The following is a 17,543-nucleotide window of genomic DNA, read 5'->3' as shown; positions in this document are numbered from 1 at the left end:
ATCCTTTTGTTTAGCAAAGTATTTTTATTCTGAAATTAAATACAATGGGTCATTGCTATTGCACATAAATCTAGAGATTTTCATCAGGTATGAACGTGCCCTCTATTTTACCCTTTAATTTCTTTAACAGCACCTGCACAGGGGACAAATAGAACATATATTGTTCTTAGATTGTTACTGTGTGTTTGGGATTCTCCTCATAGCCTCCAGGATGACATGCATTTTTGCTTATTTTCCATGTGAGAAAAGAATCAGAGTGAGACAATTTTGTGCACTTCCCTCTGTGACTAGGCATCAGAGGAATTTAGTGAACTTGAGTAAAGGAACTGACTAGTTGTTTTAGTTTCCTATTGCTGCTGCAACAAATTACTGTAAACTTGGTGGCTTAAAATAACGCAAATTTATCTTACAGCTACTACATCTGTATGCCAGATGTCTGGCACAAGTCTCACTGGGCTAAAATCTAGGTGACTTCAGCAGGGCTGCATTCGTTTCCAGAGGCTCAGGTAAAAATAATGTGTGTTGGGTTCTTTTTGTCATTTACTTTGGGTTGTTGGCAGACTTGAGATCCTTGTAGTTGTGGAACTGAGTTCTCCGTTTCCTTCCTCATCTTCAAAGCCAGCAGCAGTGGATCGAATCCTTCTCATAACCTTAAAGTTCTCTTCCTTTTTCTTCTGTCTCATTTCTCTGACAAATCTGCCTTCTACTTCCATTTTAAGATCTCATGTGATTAGATTGGACCCACCAAGATAATCCAGGAAAATGGTGGACCCAATCTATTCCCATGAAACCTTGATCACATCTGCAAAGTCTCTTTTGCTATGTGAAAGGACACGTTCATAAGTTCCGGATATTAGGACATGAGCATAGTGGCGGCGGGGGGGCGGTCATTATTCTGCCTACTGCACCAGCCTTACTTACATGGGGGATCCATAACCAGCCTCAAGGTCCCTGAGAGAATGAATACGTTGAGTCCGACCAGCTGGTGCAGTCCTTTCACTCACATTGAGGGCCCATCCAAGACACAGGCTTCAGGCCCAGGCCCAGGAGCAGAGGCCCTGGCTCCGTCACTTGCTAGCTGTGTGATATTGGGAGAGTTCTGAACACTAAAAGCCCCGCTCCCTTAGCTTATCAAATGAAGATAATGTTGGTTGAAGATACTGTAGACTGAATGTGTCCTTTCCAAATTTGTATGTTGAAATCTAAGACCCAATGTGATATTATTTGAAGGTGGAGCTTTTGGGAGATAATTAGGTCATGAGAGTAGAACCCTCCTGAATGGGATTAGAGCCCTTATTAAAGATGCCCCAGAGAGCTCTCTCACGCCTTCCATCAAGTGAGGGCACAAAGAGAAGGTGGCAGTCTGTGAGCCAGGAGGTGGCCCTCACCAGATGTCACATCTACTGGTACCTTGATCTCGGGGACCATGAGAAATAAATGTTGTTGAAGCCACCCAGTCTATGGTATTTTTGCTATAGCAGCCCAAATAGACTTATAAACCACCTCATAGGGTTGTGGGGGTAAATGACATACTCCATGTAAAGCACTTAGAGTGTCTAGCCTCATGCAGTGCTGATGAAGTTTTAGCTGATCTGAAAGACATACATAAGGGACAAGTACACAAAAAAGTTGATGCCTAAAATTCTCCCCTCTTGTGTGTCTCATTTGATTCCAGGAACTTGATATTTGTGAAAATAAAACCACTAGAAGAAAATAAGAGCACATTTTCATCAGTAATTTGACTATGGGAAAGAGAATAGAAAATGAAAATTTAGACTGAGCATCTATTTTGTGTTAAGCAATTTGTGTGCATAAACTATCTAAGAGCATATTTCTTGCAGGGTAGGGGTGTCAGGTGCTCAAGTGTTAAAGGAGTAGTCTCCCCAGGGCACAAAGTAATGAAACAAAGTTGTTCATTTGCTGGTTTTGTCTAGGATCTTTAGCCCAATCTCCAGCCAAAGGAAATAGGTCCTCCAGGCCTGGAACAGAACTCATCTAACAATGCCTGTCAGGTCAACCCAGGCTGTTCTTGAACATTCCCCAGGCTGATTTATGCAGCTCTTTATCACCTAGTGGTCTCCAAACGCTTTCCCTCCCTTTCCTTGGTCTCTGTCTTCAGCCTGGTTTGGATGGCTTTTGGCCCAAGGTCATCTAGGTCTTGGACATCGATCATGCCACAACCACACTGGTTGACGCAAGGACAAGCCTCTTCCTTTGGATACAGAAATAACTTGCTTTATTGTGAGTCTGCCATGCATTTCAGAGAGAATGACTTGATAATATAGACTTTTGTTTATTCCCTAGGGTGGACTCTAAATTCGATGCTGATGTAGATTTATAACTAGTTAGTATTGGGGGGGTTGGAATAAGGTTCGGGGGACAGGCTTGATTTTTTTCACACCTTTGTTTCTAACAATTGTTTATGTATTGGCAACCATAACAAAACTCTCTTCTAAAAGTAAAAATGTCTTAGTCTAAAAATTTCATGATTTTTTTTCTGTCTCCAAAAAGCACCAGCTGTTGTGTATATCAACTTAAAAAGCTTTATAAAATTAACTGAAAGTCATAAGTGTAGATACTTTTGATCATTCTTATGCAAACAGTTTGAACTCGGGAAACATCAGAAGTTGTCACTATAACTTCTAATGTTATATAACAGAAACTGAATTTGTGTTTAACACATACGCCTAGTTTATACCTCATGTGTATTTGCTATGTTTATAATTCCACACCGTGACATACAAAAATGGATTAAAAGAGGTATCTCTATTTCTAGATTCTTTGGGGATGTGATTACTTATAACTTGTGTCTTTACCATGTTATCAAGTTCCCAACTTTATTTATTGATTTTTAGAGAGAGAGAAAAAAACATCAGCTTGTTGTTGCGCTTATTTATCCATTCATTGGTTGATTCTTGTGCCCTGACTGAGGATTAAACCCACAACTGTGGCAAATCGGGACGATGCTCTAACCCACTGAGCTACTCAGCCCGGGCTTCAAGTTTACAACTTTTATTTAATATTAAACAATGCCATGATTTGGACAAGATGCAAATATCCTAAATAAGCCACAACAGACTTGAGTGCAGAATTAAGAGGAGAATGTGCCTGTTATCTTGGTAAAATATTATTATTGTCTTGGTAAATTAAAACAGAAAAACAACTCTGGCTTAACTTCAAATAATCTTTTTGAAATAATTTTTTAATAGTTACCTCAAGCCACATTATCCAGTTTGTATTAATTCAAAGGAGAAGAAGGAAAAAAAAAATCATCCTGAACTGGTGACAGATTCGTTAGTCTTCTGAAAATGAGAATAAAACCCTTGACAAATTAAATCACGAGGAACCAAGATAGATAAGGTCCAAGCTGTATGGCTCTCCGGCTGAAGGCAACATTTGATGTCTGTCACTGCGTTTGAAGGAAACGTTAGTATCTTAACCCAATATTTATATATTTTTGTCACTACACAGAAAACTTTTATCAATTTTTAAAAACTCAATTTGGCTATCAAATGATATCATATGATATAATCTGTTTTCTCTACCAGACACCCTTTGCTCTCCTAGCAGCAAATCCTTCTCAACTCTATTAGTTTTTCTCTTGCCTTTTCCCAGATCTAACAGGAGTTGGGGAAGTGGCACCCTCATGGTTGAGTCATCATTTTGCTATGTTATGTAATAAATTTAAAAGTACTAACAGTGGAAAAACTAAACAGTGGGGGAGAATCTACTGTTTCTCCATCATCTTCCAGTTTCCAAATACTCTTCAGGGGGTCAACTGTGAAATGATCAGACCCATAAGTAGTGGGAGGGAGAGCTGTCCAAGCATCTGAAGATAATGCTGTCTTTTTATTCTATAAGGAAACACTTAAATTTGTATAAATAGACAACTTATTGAGTTACCTTAATGTAAAATATGTTAGCAGTTAGCAATTTTTTGTTATACCAGTTGACTAACATATGTTAACAATGAGGTTCTGGCGTCCCATCCTACATGAGTAATCCTCAGGAAAGGGAGCCAGAATAGTAGAGTTGGGTTCGCCCCCAAAATAGCCCTGAGGGCTGCAGCTTTGGGCAGGACAACCCCCAGGCAGAGCTGTGAGCGGAGCGGAGCTCATTACGTCTTACACACACCTGCACAGTGGCTGTGATGAACTAAACATAATGTTTAAAGATGAACAAGATGCGCTTCCTGCCCAAAGAAATTTATAAATTTGAGCTTCCTTCTGTTGACTTTTTTTTTTCTTTTTTCCCTCTACATACCCCATATATCCAGTATCCTGGTACTCCTTGTTCTTTGCTCTCTTGATTCTCTCATTATGAAAAACTCTTCTTAATTAACTATAAGCTGGGAAGAAACTGATCATTAAATCATACTAATGTGTAAAACACTGTAATGGTATAATTTATAATATTGTACTGCCTTTCTGATAGGACTTTGCATTTTCAGAAAAAGAAATCCCTTAATCTGAAACAGTGAAATTAATGGTAGAACTCAAGGCATTTGCAAAACAAGAGTGGAGATGCTCCCCTAAGTATGTGTAATTTCCTAAGGTTTGCTACACGTGAATAAGGCTAAGCCTGGCTTTGAGTTCTGAATGCTCAGTTCAGTTTCACATATGAGTGCTAGCAATCCAGTTGACTCGTGTGTGTGTGTGTGTGTGTGTGTGTGTGTGTGTGTATAATTAAACCAAAATTTTTCAGGCAGTAGGGCACATGTCTCCTTTCATCTGTAAAGAAAAGTTTACATGGCTTTTAAAAGTTTATTTTATTACTCACTAATTCAGCAAATGTGTTAGGTGCCTATAAAGTGCCAGTCATACTGTTAAGAAAAAATAAAAATTTCTATTGGCATTAATAACACAAAACATAAAATATATAAGCATAAATTTGACAAGCTATGTGATGGGTATATTTGAAGAAAACTATATAACTCAACTGGAAAACATAAAAGACTTGGGACATATTCAATAGTATACATATGTTAGTTCTCCCCAAATGTATCCATAAATTTAACACAATCCCAGCATTTTGGATTTGACAAAATTTCACCAATAAGAATAAACATGAAAAAATAACTAGTAACGTTCCCAAAAAGAAAAGTATGAGGAGAGCTTGCCTTACCAGATATCAGCAATTGAAACCATGGATTCTAGTGCAAGAATGGACAAATCAGAGAAATAAAGCAATATATGGACAGACACCAGTGTGTATGTGAAACAACATGTGAAAAAAAAGTGAAGGAAAATAGTAAAAACCAACCAAAACAAAAAGCAAAATAAAGAGAAATCTAAGGTAAAAAGCAAATCTGGAAAAAATATTCCACGTGTATATCACAGAGAGGGTTAATAACTTCATATCTAAGCAGTTATTCCTATTTTTTCTATTATTTATTTCCAATTACAGTTGACATTTAATCTTATATTGGTTTCAGATCTACAGCATAGTGGTAAATTTATATAATTTACAAAATGATCCCCCTGATAAGTTTTGTACCCATCTGGCACCAAATATAGCTATTACAATATTATTCACTGTATTCCCTATGCTGTGCTTTATATCCTTGTGACTATTTTGTAGCTCCCAATTTGTACTTCTTAATCACTTTACCTTTTTCACTCAGTCCCCTAATGCCCTTCCTATATTGCAACCATCAGTTTGTTCTTTCTCTGAGCCTGTTTCTGTTTTAGTTGTTCATTTATTTATTTATTTTTAGATTCCCCATATAAATGAAGTCATATGGTAGTTGTTTTTCTCTGTCAGATTTTATTTCACTTAACATAATACGCTCTAGATCCAACCATGCTGTCACAACTGATAAGATTTCATTATTTTTTATAATCAAGCAATATTTTATTGTATATATGTACCACCACTTTATTATCCACTTCTCTGTTAATGGATACTTAGGCTGCTTCCATATCTTGGCTATTGTAAATAATGCTGCAGTGAACATAGGAAAACATGTATTTTTTCAAATTATAATTTTGGATTTCTTTGAATGAAGACCCAGAAGTGGAATTGCTGAGTCACAAAGTAGTTTCATTTTTAACTTTTTGAGTAACTCCACACTGCTTTCCACAGTGTCTGCACCAATCTGTATTCCCACCAACACCGCACTAGGGTTCCCCTTCTCACATCCTCACCATCACTTGTTTGTTGATTTATTGTTGATAGCCATTCTGACAGGTATGAAGCTATACCCCATTTGTGGTTTTAATTGGTATTTCATTGATGATTAGTGACACTGAGCATCTTTTCATATGTCTCTTGGTCACTTGTATGTTCTGTTTGGAGAAATGTTTACTAAGGTTTTTTGCCTATTTTTAAGTTGGATTGCTTGTTTTTAGCAATAAGTTGCATGAGTTCTTTATAAATTTTGGATATTAACCCTATATCAGATGTATCATTGGCAACTATCTTCTTCCATTCAATAGGTTGTCTTTGTTTTGTTGATGGTTTCCTTTGCTGTGCAAAAACTTTTTAGTTTAATGTTGTCCCACTTGCTTATTTTTTCTTTTGCTTCCCTTGCCTGAGGAGCTATATCAGAAAAAAACATTCCTAAGAAAACGTCAGAGAGTTTACTGCCTATTTATTCTTCTAGGAGTTTATGGTTTGGGGTGCTGCAACTAAGTCTTTAAATGCATTTTGAATTTATTCTTGTAAATGGTGCAAGAAAGTGATCTAGTTTCATTTTTCTTTTGCCTGTATCCAGTTTTCTCAATGCCACTTATTGAATAGACTGTTTTTACACATTGTATAGTCTTTCCCCCTTTGTCACAGATTAATTGGTCACATAGGCATGGGTTTATTTCTGGGCTCTCTATTCTGTTTTGTTGATCTGTGTCTGTTTTAATGCGCGTATGATGCTATTTTGATCACTATAGCCTAGTAGTATAGTTTGAAATCAGGTAGCATGATACTACAACTTTGTATTTTTTCCTCAGGATTGCATGAACAGTATTTATATTTTTTTAAATTATATTTTGTTGATTATGCTACTACAGTTGTCCCAATTGTTCCCTCTTTGCCCCCCTCCACCCAGCACCTGCACCCCCTCAGGCAATCCCCCCACCATAGTTCATGTCCATGGGTCATGCCTATAAGTGCTTTGGCTGCTCCATATTCTATACAGTACTTTACAACCCATGGCTATTCCGTAACTACCTATTTGCACTTCTTCATCCCCTCACCTCTTCATTCATCCCCCACATTCCCCTCCCATTTGGCAACCATCAAAACACTTTCCGTATTAATGATTCTGTCTCTGTTATTCTTGTTTGTTTAGTGTGTTTTTTAGGTTTAGTTGTTGATAGATATATATTTATTGCCATTTTATTGTTCATAGATTTGATCTTCTTCTTTTTCTTAAATAAGTCCCTTTAACACTTCATATAATAATGCTTTGGTGATGACGAACTCTTAGTTTTTTCTTGCCTGAGAAGCTCTTTATCTGCCCTTTGATTCTACATGACAGCTTTGCTGGGTAGAGCAGTCTTGCCTGTAGCTCCCTGCTTTCCATGACTTTGAATATTTCTTGCCAATCCCTTCTAGCCCGCAAGGTTTCTGTTAAGAAATCATCTGACAGTCTTATGGGGACCCCCCTATACGCAACTAACTGCTTTTCTCTTGCTGCTTTTAAGATCTCTCTTTATTTTTAACCTATAACATTTTAATTATGATACATCTTAGAGTGGGCTTCTTTGATCTATCTTGCTGGGGACTCTCTGTGCTTCCTGAACTTGCATGTCTCTTTCCTTCACCAAATCAGGAAAGTTTCCTTTCATTATTTTTCCAAATAGACTTCCAACTTCTTCCACTTTCTCTTCTCCTTCTGGCATCCCTATGATGCAAATTTTGGACCTCTTGAAGTTGTCCTGGAGGCTGCTTACACTCCTGTTTTTTTTGGATTATTTTTTCTTGTTGCTGTTCTGTTTGGTTGTTTTTTTCTTTTTTATGTTCCAAGTCATTGATTTGATTCTCAGCTTTATTCACCCTACTGTTGTTTCTCTGTAAATTGTTCTTTATTTCAATTAGTGTATCCTTCACTACACTGATTTATGCTATTTTATGCTGTTGAGGTCCTCACTAAGTTCTTTGAGCATCCTTATAACCAGTGTTTTGAACTCTGCATCTGATAGATTGCTTATCTCCACATTATTTAGTTCTTTTTCTGGAATTTTCATCTCTTCTTTCATTTGGGCCATGTTTCTTTGTCTCCTCATTTGTCAGCCTCCTTGAGTAGTATTTTTAAAAAGTAAGAAAATTGCAAGAAAAATGAGGCAAGATACATGAATAGTATAATTCACAAAATAAGAAAAACAAATACACAGCAAATATGGTAAACACATTTAATCTCACTTAAAATAAAAAACTACTGATTAAACAATGACATACTATTTTTGGCTAATGGGTGAAAAAATATTAAAATTGATAATACACAGGGCGATGAGAGAGTGCAGAAAATGTATGTAAGGATATCCTAGCAACCTCATCTTAATGCCAAAATATGGGAAACAGCCTAAAAGTCCATAAGTAGACAATTAATTAAATGCTATAGTATCGTCATTCAATGGAATCATATAGAACAATGAAAAAACGGTGAAATAAAAATTTTAATTGATATAAAAAGCTGTTTATGTATACTTTTACTACTTTCTGAAGCAGTACATGCAGTTTTTAGAATAGGTAATACAGATATATATACATATAAAGTAAAAATTTTGTGTCCTTTACTTATTCCTGCTTCCATCCCATTTCCTACTGTTAAAAGTTTGGTCTGTACCCTGCTATATCATTTTGTGCACAAATAAAATCATATATCTGTATCTAGAGTTACATATGTGTCTAGATATAAACATGTAATTTTTAAATAAAACCTGGGTCATACTATGAACATACATAATTCAGTAATGTCCTACAGCATATCAAGAAAATTAATGATATATTAAGTTGAAAAATGTGTTATAAAACAGCAAGTTTTATCCTGCTTTTGGAAAGTGTGTGTGTAAGTGTGTGTACACACATCTGTGTGTATAGGCAGAAAGAAAAGTCCAGGCATATAGATTCCTTGGTGGTGAAAGCAGAGGTGATTTTTAGGGTTTTTTTCTATATACTTTTTCTACTGTTTAACATTTTAAAATAAGAGTATGTATTACTTTTTAATATTTTATAATCATAATAAAATCTGGTTATGAAGAAAAGTCATATTACTAAACAACATGTAAAAAAAAGAAAAAACATGTGAGACAACATTTGGCTTAGGTCTTATTGTTAAATTGTGCATTATTGCTCATATGACCTCTGTTGTCTCACAGTCTGCAAATTAAAGTTAACATTCTGTAACAGTGTAACTAAAAATAGGAGCTATAACATTACTATATAATCTATAATTATATATATAATATGATATACATCAACTATGTATTTATAGTGAATTGTGTCTACATTTAGGATTCCTGTTTCCAGATGAGATGAAGCTTAACTTTTTGTGGTTTTATTGACTTAAGTAGTTATTTCTAATAAATCCAGCAATAACAGGACAAACTGAAGCTACCACAGGAAGAAGAAATTAAAAACCACAGTCATTTATTGCCTTTTTTGCTGTTACTGTAGGTGGTGAAATTGATTTTCTTTTTGCATCCAGAGGAGCGAGCTGTAATGAACCTTCCAAGGTGAACGGAGGGAGAATGCCTTCCCACCAGCCTCCTGCGTTCGCACGCTCCCGTTTTGTTATAATGCCTGGCTGCAAGGAGAAGGCCCTAGAATGATGAATCAGTTTTGGCTAAACTGGGGAATTTGCTTGCCTGCCTTCACAGTTCCTTCCATGCTCCTTCTCCTCTGGGGGTGTATATTTATCCACACTTGCTCTCATTTTCCCTATGAAATCTGCTTTCAGAAATGTTGTCTTAAAGTATCACTTCAGCCCCGACTGGTGTGGCTCAATTGGCTAGGCGATGTTCTGCAAAGTGAAAGGTCACAGGTTGGACCCCGGGTGAGGGCACATGGCTAGGCTGTGGGTTCCTCCCAGTGTGGTCTGAGAGGCAGCCCATCAAATGCTCACTTCGATGTTTTCCCCCTTCGTTTCCCCTCTCTCAAATAAATAAATAAATAAATATTTAAAAGTGTCATTTCAGCCCCTGGTCCAGAGAGGAAACAAGCCTTAAAGCAGAGCGAGGGCTGGGATGACCAAGTGTGGGACGTGCAGAACGTGGCCAAATGTCAGCAGAAATACATAATTTCCCCCGATCTCTACACAGAGTCATGAATTTGTGGCGGTAGTAAAAACATTTGATTGTGTGAAATTGTGACCCTGTGGGTAGGAGCGTTCCTTTCTGCGTTTGTGGGTGTCTCTCTCCTGTATGTATCAGTCTTTGGCCTTGCTTTTTGTTCCTCTACTTCTTTCTCTCTTTATTTCCTTCCTTTTTTCCTCTTTATTGACCATAATATAGGAAAAATGTATTACTTTATCAAATAATTACATTTTCTATATATTTTATGTTAAGAGTGAAACGCAGTTTTCAGTTACTTAGAGGTTTGGGATCATCATACTTCATATTTCTTTACAGCACTTACCACTAGCTGCCATTGTCTTATGCATTTATTGGCTTATCTCTCCCAATAGGGCAAACTGCCAGAGGACCGGGCATTTGGTCTTGTTCTCAGCTACACCCCTATTGGGTTTACCCTACAGCCACACCAGAACTTCTCCATTTACCCTGTCCTAATCTTTCCCTTCCACCTAAAAGTAACCATATCTTAACTTTTATGGTCAGTTCCTTGCTTTCCTTTAAGTTATATCACCTAGGATGCAACTCTAAACCCTGTAGGTTAATATACTTTAAAAAACATATGCATATTTTAAGTCTCTTTCAATTTTCCAAGCACTGCTCCGCTCTCCTCTTGCCCTACCTTTTCCTTTACAACTTAGTTCTGGAAGGCACTGAGCTGATTGATTTGACTTGTAGAGTTCCCCACGTTTAGATTTTGCTGATTGAATTCCCATGTAATTTACCCTGTTCTTCTGTTTTCTGCCTTCTCTATAAATTGGTCATAGGATTATGAACTTAATGAGATTCAGGTGTAATTTTAGGGCAGCCCCCTTTGCAGGTAGCCTGTACTGGTTGTAGCTCTGTGTGTGCTGTTGGCAGCCATTAATATATTAATTCATTAGGAATTGCAGAATGGTGATATTTGAATTTAATTATTTTTTCTTTATTTAGTTAGCAAACATTCCCATAATGAAATACTTCTCCCCAACTTCTATTTGCTTACTTTTTATAAGAAGGCAGCATAAATTTTTAATGAAAATACAATTTTAGATATAGAAAATATGTACAATAATTATATTAAAATAAAAGAACTTTCTAACCATAGACCCACAGTGAGAGATCTATTAAAAGATGTACCTCAGTGAGAAGAAAAATAAACCCAGGGAGAAGAAATTAGATGCAAGAAAAAAAGAGAGCACAGAAATTGATAAATTAAGTGATTAAATATAATTGACTATCATTTTTTAAAAATAAGTTGAGGGTTGAAAAAACAATATGGGAGTGCTTAACAGGTTGTTAAATCATGCTTAATTTTGTGTCTTGTTCAGGAGGAAGAAAAAAGCATTGAATAAAAAGTCTATGTAGGAAAAATGTAGAGGTAAAAATGCATGTTACATGTTAGAAATACAATGCATAGCTTTGAAACCAACAAAGGAGGAGAAAAGAATATAGAGAACTTCATCAGTCCTAAAAGTAAAAAGAAGTAGAATTAAGAAAAAGAGTAAAAATAAGAAAAGAAATATTAAAGAAAAGACCCAAATTAGGTGGTAGAAATAAATACAAATATACCAGGATCACTATATAAGTTAATTGGATAGAACTCATTTACTGAAAGTTCAAAAATATCCCATTTGATTAACAAGCAAATAAACAAACAAAACTATATCTAATTCAAGAGGCACACTTAAAACCATCCAGAAATTTGAAAATAAAGGGAAAAATATAACAATTAAATACAAATGGAAAAAGTATGCAGAAAAGTAATAGTATTTAATGTAATTAATAGCAAGCAAATGGAATTTAAGATTAAAAACATCATTTGGGATAAAAAGTAAAACTCTTAGATTAAAAAGAATAATTTACTGGAAGGTAAAACAATCAAGAACCAAAGAAGGATGGTTAACCAAATCACAATCAAGAGGGAAGATCTTAACACCCCTTTAACTAATAGATCAAGCTGACCAAAAGAAATGAAATTAGTGAGCTAAATTGAATTGATGTATAACAAAGGGATCAGAGCTTCCATCCTGGTGGGCCACAAGATATTGATTCCTATAAACCACACATCATCAATCAGGTTTGGTTCATTGAAGTCTGTGCACTGTGACAGACTATGTTAACACTAATCATGAGAGAATATGTGAGAAATGAGGACTTTCATGTGTTGCTGGAGGGAGTTGAAATTGTAAACATTTTGAAAAGGTATTTTGCCTTATCAAGGTTGAAGATAGGCACACCCAAAGTAATTCTACTTGTATATACTATATACTATAGAGAAACCTTTATGTCTGTGTGGTAATGAATAGGAAAAAGAACATTTCTTGCAGCATTTCTTTTGGACCTGGGAAAAACTGGAAGTAACTTAAATGTGCATCAACAGGAAAATGGGTTTATTAAAATGAAATACTAGATAGTTAAAATAAATTATCTAGAGTTACCACACTGACACAAGAAAATACATATTGTAAAAAGGAGAAAAAGGAGGTCACAGAATGATAGAATATGATAACATTTAAAACTTAAAATATGCATGCACAGCAATATTATATGTCATTTATAGATACATATTGTTATGGTAGAAATATGTGAAAATGCATGAGAATGACACACATTTATAGAATGACTTTCCAAGAAAGGGAGAAGGAAGCTTCCAATACTTTAAAATAAATATATCTATAGAGTGATGATTTATAGAGTGAGTACCATGTTCTATAAATCTACTTCTAGAATATAAGTAGGCTTACTTTTGTGAAGTTTATACAAGTCTAAGAAAATGGTCTGTAGTCGCTAGAATGGCACATAAAGGTGTCTGCTCTCAGTTTTTGGAATTGCTGCAGATTTATCAACAAGGCAATAATCTACTGAATTTTGCTGTATATAATGTGCACCCACATTTTTGTGTGCATTATACATGGGTTTATTATGCCCGTTATTATACCCAGGTATGGAATCATTATACTCATGTATAATGTGCATCCTTATTTTTCCCTCAAAAATTTGGGCAAAAAAGTACACATTATACACAGCAAAATATGGTATATTCCTTGGGAACCTGGCAAATGGGAACCACATGTTGGTTTTAGCTGAGTTGTCCTTAATTTTATTTGTGGTTTACAAATAGTACACTCATGTTAAGTCAAGTTTGCCTGGCTTAAGTAGAATTAATCAGTCAACAGTTACTCCTTTATTGAGTACTATATCTGCAAGTTTCTGTAGAAAATTCAAAATAAATATAAAATATTTTCCCAATACTCATCTTAAAATGTAATTCTAGAGATAAGGCAGAGGATTACACAAAACTAAATGTGGGCTAACTTGTATGCCATGTGTTATAAGAATTTAAGAAAGCTGGAGTTTAGGATGAGCTCTGATATCAGTTGATAAGGCTCCAGGAGGTGAAGTCTGAGCTAGGCTTTTTAAAGTGAGGAAAATTTGCTCTGGTGCAGAGATGGGATTTAAAAGCAAGACTTTTCTTGGGCTGTGCTCCTGTTCTAAATTTGAGGAAGAGTTATTGACTCATCAACTATTGACACTGGATTTAAAAGCAGCTCAACTCACAATCATCAGTCCTGGGGCAATGTTGGATTAGATAACAGTGCTCGGCTCTTTCCCTGCCCCAATTCTTTACCAGGTTGAAAACTGAAATGAGAGCAAGAATCATGCCATCCCTCTTTCTGTACCCCTCAAAGTTTGATGCAACTTGTGGCAAGGGGCAGGGACACATTCAATCATGAAAAATTAAAAACAAGAGCTTATTGAATACACACTGAGATTTAGTAGACATGAATAGCCAGGATTCAAAGGGCCTGTGAATTAGAAAGTCAGGCTTGAAATCTATTCTCTCTGTCTTTCTCATCTCTTTTTTCCCTTTATTTTCCTTTCTTTGTTGTCTGGCTTCCTCTGTTCACTCATCTAGAACTTGTCTCAAAATGGCAGCTCTGAGCTATCAAAACTTTAGCTGCACATTCCTTTTGTTTTTGCAAATCCATGTCTTAGAATTTACACTGTAAGATATACTCACACAACTTGTGAGTGTAAGATATACTCACACAAGTGTGCAAAAATAAATGTAGAAAGATCTTTGAAAATAAAAACAAACTCAGAAGCAATCTAAAATCCATTAACAGGGATTACTTAAATAAATTACGTTAGCCCTGGCTGGTGTGGCTGAGTGGATTCAGTGCTGGCTTGCAATCCACAGGGTTGCCAGTTCAATTCCCAGTCGGGGCACATGCCTGGGTTGTGGCTGGGTCCCCACTGCAGGGAGCATGAGAGGCAACCACACGTTGATGTTTCCCTCTCTTTTTCCTTCCCTTCCCCTCTCTCCAAAAATAAATTAATAAAATCTTTAAAAAAATTAATTGTTATATTTATTCAATGATATATGTGGTAGACATTACTAGTGTTCACTATATTTCTTGCTACCTTCTTCTGAGTGCATGGAAGGAATGCACTCCCTTGCCCCTTTGAGGTTGAGCAAGCTGATATGATTCCCTTTGATCCTGAAATTTGAGAAGCATTTTCAGAGTCCATGTGAAATGCTCCATGCTCTCTTCTGGTGCAGCAATTGTAGAAACAGACACTGGGAGGGAGAGTCATGAAACAGAAACAGCCAGAGCACTAAGCCTTCAGGGAGGACAGCAGACTTCACAGGCACAATAAATAAACTTGTAGTGTAAACCCACTGAGATTCTGGTGGTGTTTGTTTTCATAGCATAACCTAGATCATCCTAATATACTATATTGTACAGCCAGTAAAATGAATGAAATAGATATATACGTACTTACTGGTAAATGGAAAATGTCCAACATGCAGAAAGTGACAAAGAAAAGGAACATAATTTTATATAGAATTATTTGATTTGTGATTTTATAAAAATGTTGTCTATTGATAAAGAAAGACTGAGGATCTCCTCTGGATTAGAAGAAACTGAAATGGCATGATAGCCAAATGGAATGTATGATCTTGGATTGGATCCTGAACCAAAAAAAAATTTATTTTTCTTTTGCTATAAAAGATATTAATTATAGGATATTTAGTGAAATTTGAATAAAGTCTATCAATTAGGTAATGATATTATATTAATGCTAACTTCTCGGTTTTTATAATTATGCTGTTTATAAGGAAAAATGTCCTTGTTTTTACACACTGACATACTTAGTTGTACAGAGTATCATATTTTTAATCCAATTTCAATTGTTCAGAAAAAGTGTATATGTATATATATGTAAAGAGAGAGAGAAGATAAAGCAACTGTGACACAATGTTTGAGAAGTTTAGGTGAGGGGTGTGTAATGTTTTGGTGCTATTTTTTGTAATTTTTTATGTCTGAAATTATTTCAAAACAAAAAACCAGAAATATTTCTTCATACGTATGCATATATACTTGTATATGCTTAGACATTTTTAAAGCTATATCATATAACTATCTCTGGGTAGGTGGGTAGGTAGAGGAAACTGGAGTTCTGGGGTAGAAGGGAGACTTTTACTCTCTTTTGGGTACCGTTTTATTCCATTTGAATTCTCCAGAGATAATCAATGTGTGTTGTCTTCAGGAACAAAGTTTTGAGTTAATGTGTCTGGCAGAAATAGATCAAATTAACGAAGATGAAAATTAAAAACCTAGCAATAACTTTTACCAAGATGTACACATTGTCTAATAACTTGTATGGCTAGTGGCAAAAGAGGCAAGTGCAGGAGAAAGCATGCTCATACCATACATTTGGAACTATGAATTCAATACAGTCCATTGGGAAAAAAATAAAATAAAAAATATGCATACCTTTGCCCCCATAGTATCACTTCTGGGAGTTCTTAGAAGTAAAGGCACCAGTACACAATAACAAGCATAAGGACTTTTACTGAAGCACTTTCTGTAGGGACAAAAATTTGGAAGCAAAGTGTATGCCTATAAATAGGGAAATAACTGACTAAATTGTGATATATCCACATTATAGGATATTAAGCAACACAGACTATTATATATTTAAAAGAATGAGCCAGCTCTCTATCAGTTGACGAGGAGAGACTTCCATGATGCTTTTTTACAAGAAAGGAAATACAGAGAATTTTATAACCCTCCTTTTATTTTGTAAAATAAGTAGGAGGCAATCCCCACGCATGTGTATATGTTTATCTAATTAAGAGAGCAAGGAGAAGGTGTGCAAGGACAGAGCTGCTCTTTTGCTCAGAGTAGAGAAAGGGTCATTGGGGAGAAGGGAGGATAGAGATGGTAAGTGAGATGGGAATAGAAGCAGAGCAAGGGAAGTAAGTAATAATTTATTCAGTACTTCATAATAAGCCTAGCACCTACCTCTACAGAGTGGGCTGGTGCTTTGCAAATAAAACTTGAAATTTCTGAAAACTAACATATGTTTTTGTATAGCTTTTATGGAGCCCTGGCACCACGGGTGTTCTACATAAATTAGGGATGTATGCTGTACATTCCAAGTTTAGCAATGCAAATTCCCTTCTGCAGAAAATTAAATAAACAGACTTTAATGTTGGTATTGAAACAAGGGCGAAACAGCAGTTTTTTTGAAACCCGGCAGTCTGCCTGCTGGTCATTATTTGTCATTCTTTTCCCAACAAGTGCTTCTGAAGAAATAGCACTCAAAAGCCAGAGGTAGATAATCTTTAAGACTTAGATAATTTGCCCTGACAGGTGTGGCACCGTGGGTTGAGCGCCCGCTGAAGGTCGCTGGTTCGATTCCCAGTCAGGGCACACGCCTAGGTTGTGGGCCAGGTCCCCGGCTGGGAGCGTGGGAGAGGCAACCGCACATGGCTGTCTCTCTCCCTTTCTCCCTCCGTTCCCTCTTTCTCTAGAAATGAATACATAAAATCTTTTTTAAAAAAGACATATAATTTCGGCAACTGTAAACTTATGGTTCACATAACCCACTGCCACAGAAATAATGATATATATGAACAAATGTAAAGAAATTAACGACCCATTTTTGCATATTAATAGTATTATTGCTTGGACGACTTTTTAAGCATAAAAATTGTATACATCACTTATTCCCAGAGTAATTTGCCTGAATGTTATTTCTACATTGATTTGCATGAAATTTTCATATTAAAAGTTAGGAAAATTCACTTTTAGAAAGTCTTTTCCTAATAAAAACAATGAAGCTCTTTTAAGTAATAAAATACAGAGCATTTAATCTTTGCGGACTTCTCTGGGACGAGCAGCCGCCGGACCTGGGGCCCGGGCCGCGGGCTTAGCCAGCTTCCCGGGCTCCGCGTCAGACGCGCAGGGTGCAGGTGGC

The sequence above is a fragment of the Pteronotus mesoamericanus genome, unplaced genomic scaffold, assembly GCF_021234165.1.
Source record: "Pteronotus mesoamericanus isolate MK-2021 breed Mesoamerican mustached bat unplaced genomic scaffold, CSHL_Meso_final scaffold_167, whole genome shotgun sequence".
In the NCBI taxonomy this organism is placed as follows: Eukaryota; Metazoa; Chordata; class Mammalia; order Chiroptera; family Mormoopidae; genus Pteronotus; species Pteronotus mesoamericanus.
Note: the sequence above shows the minus strand (reverse complement) of the source record.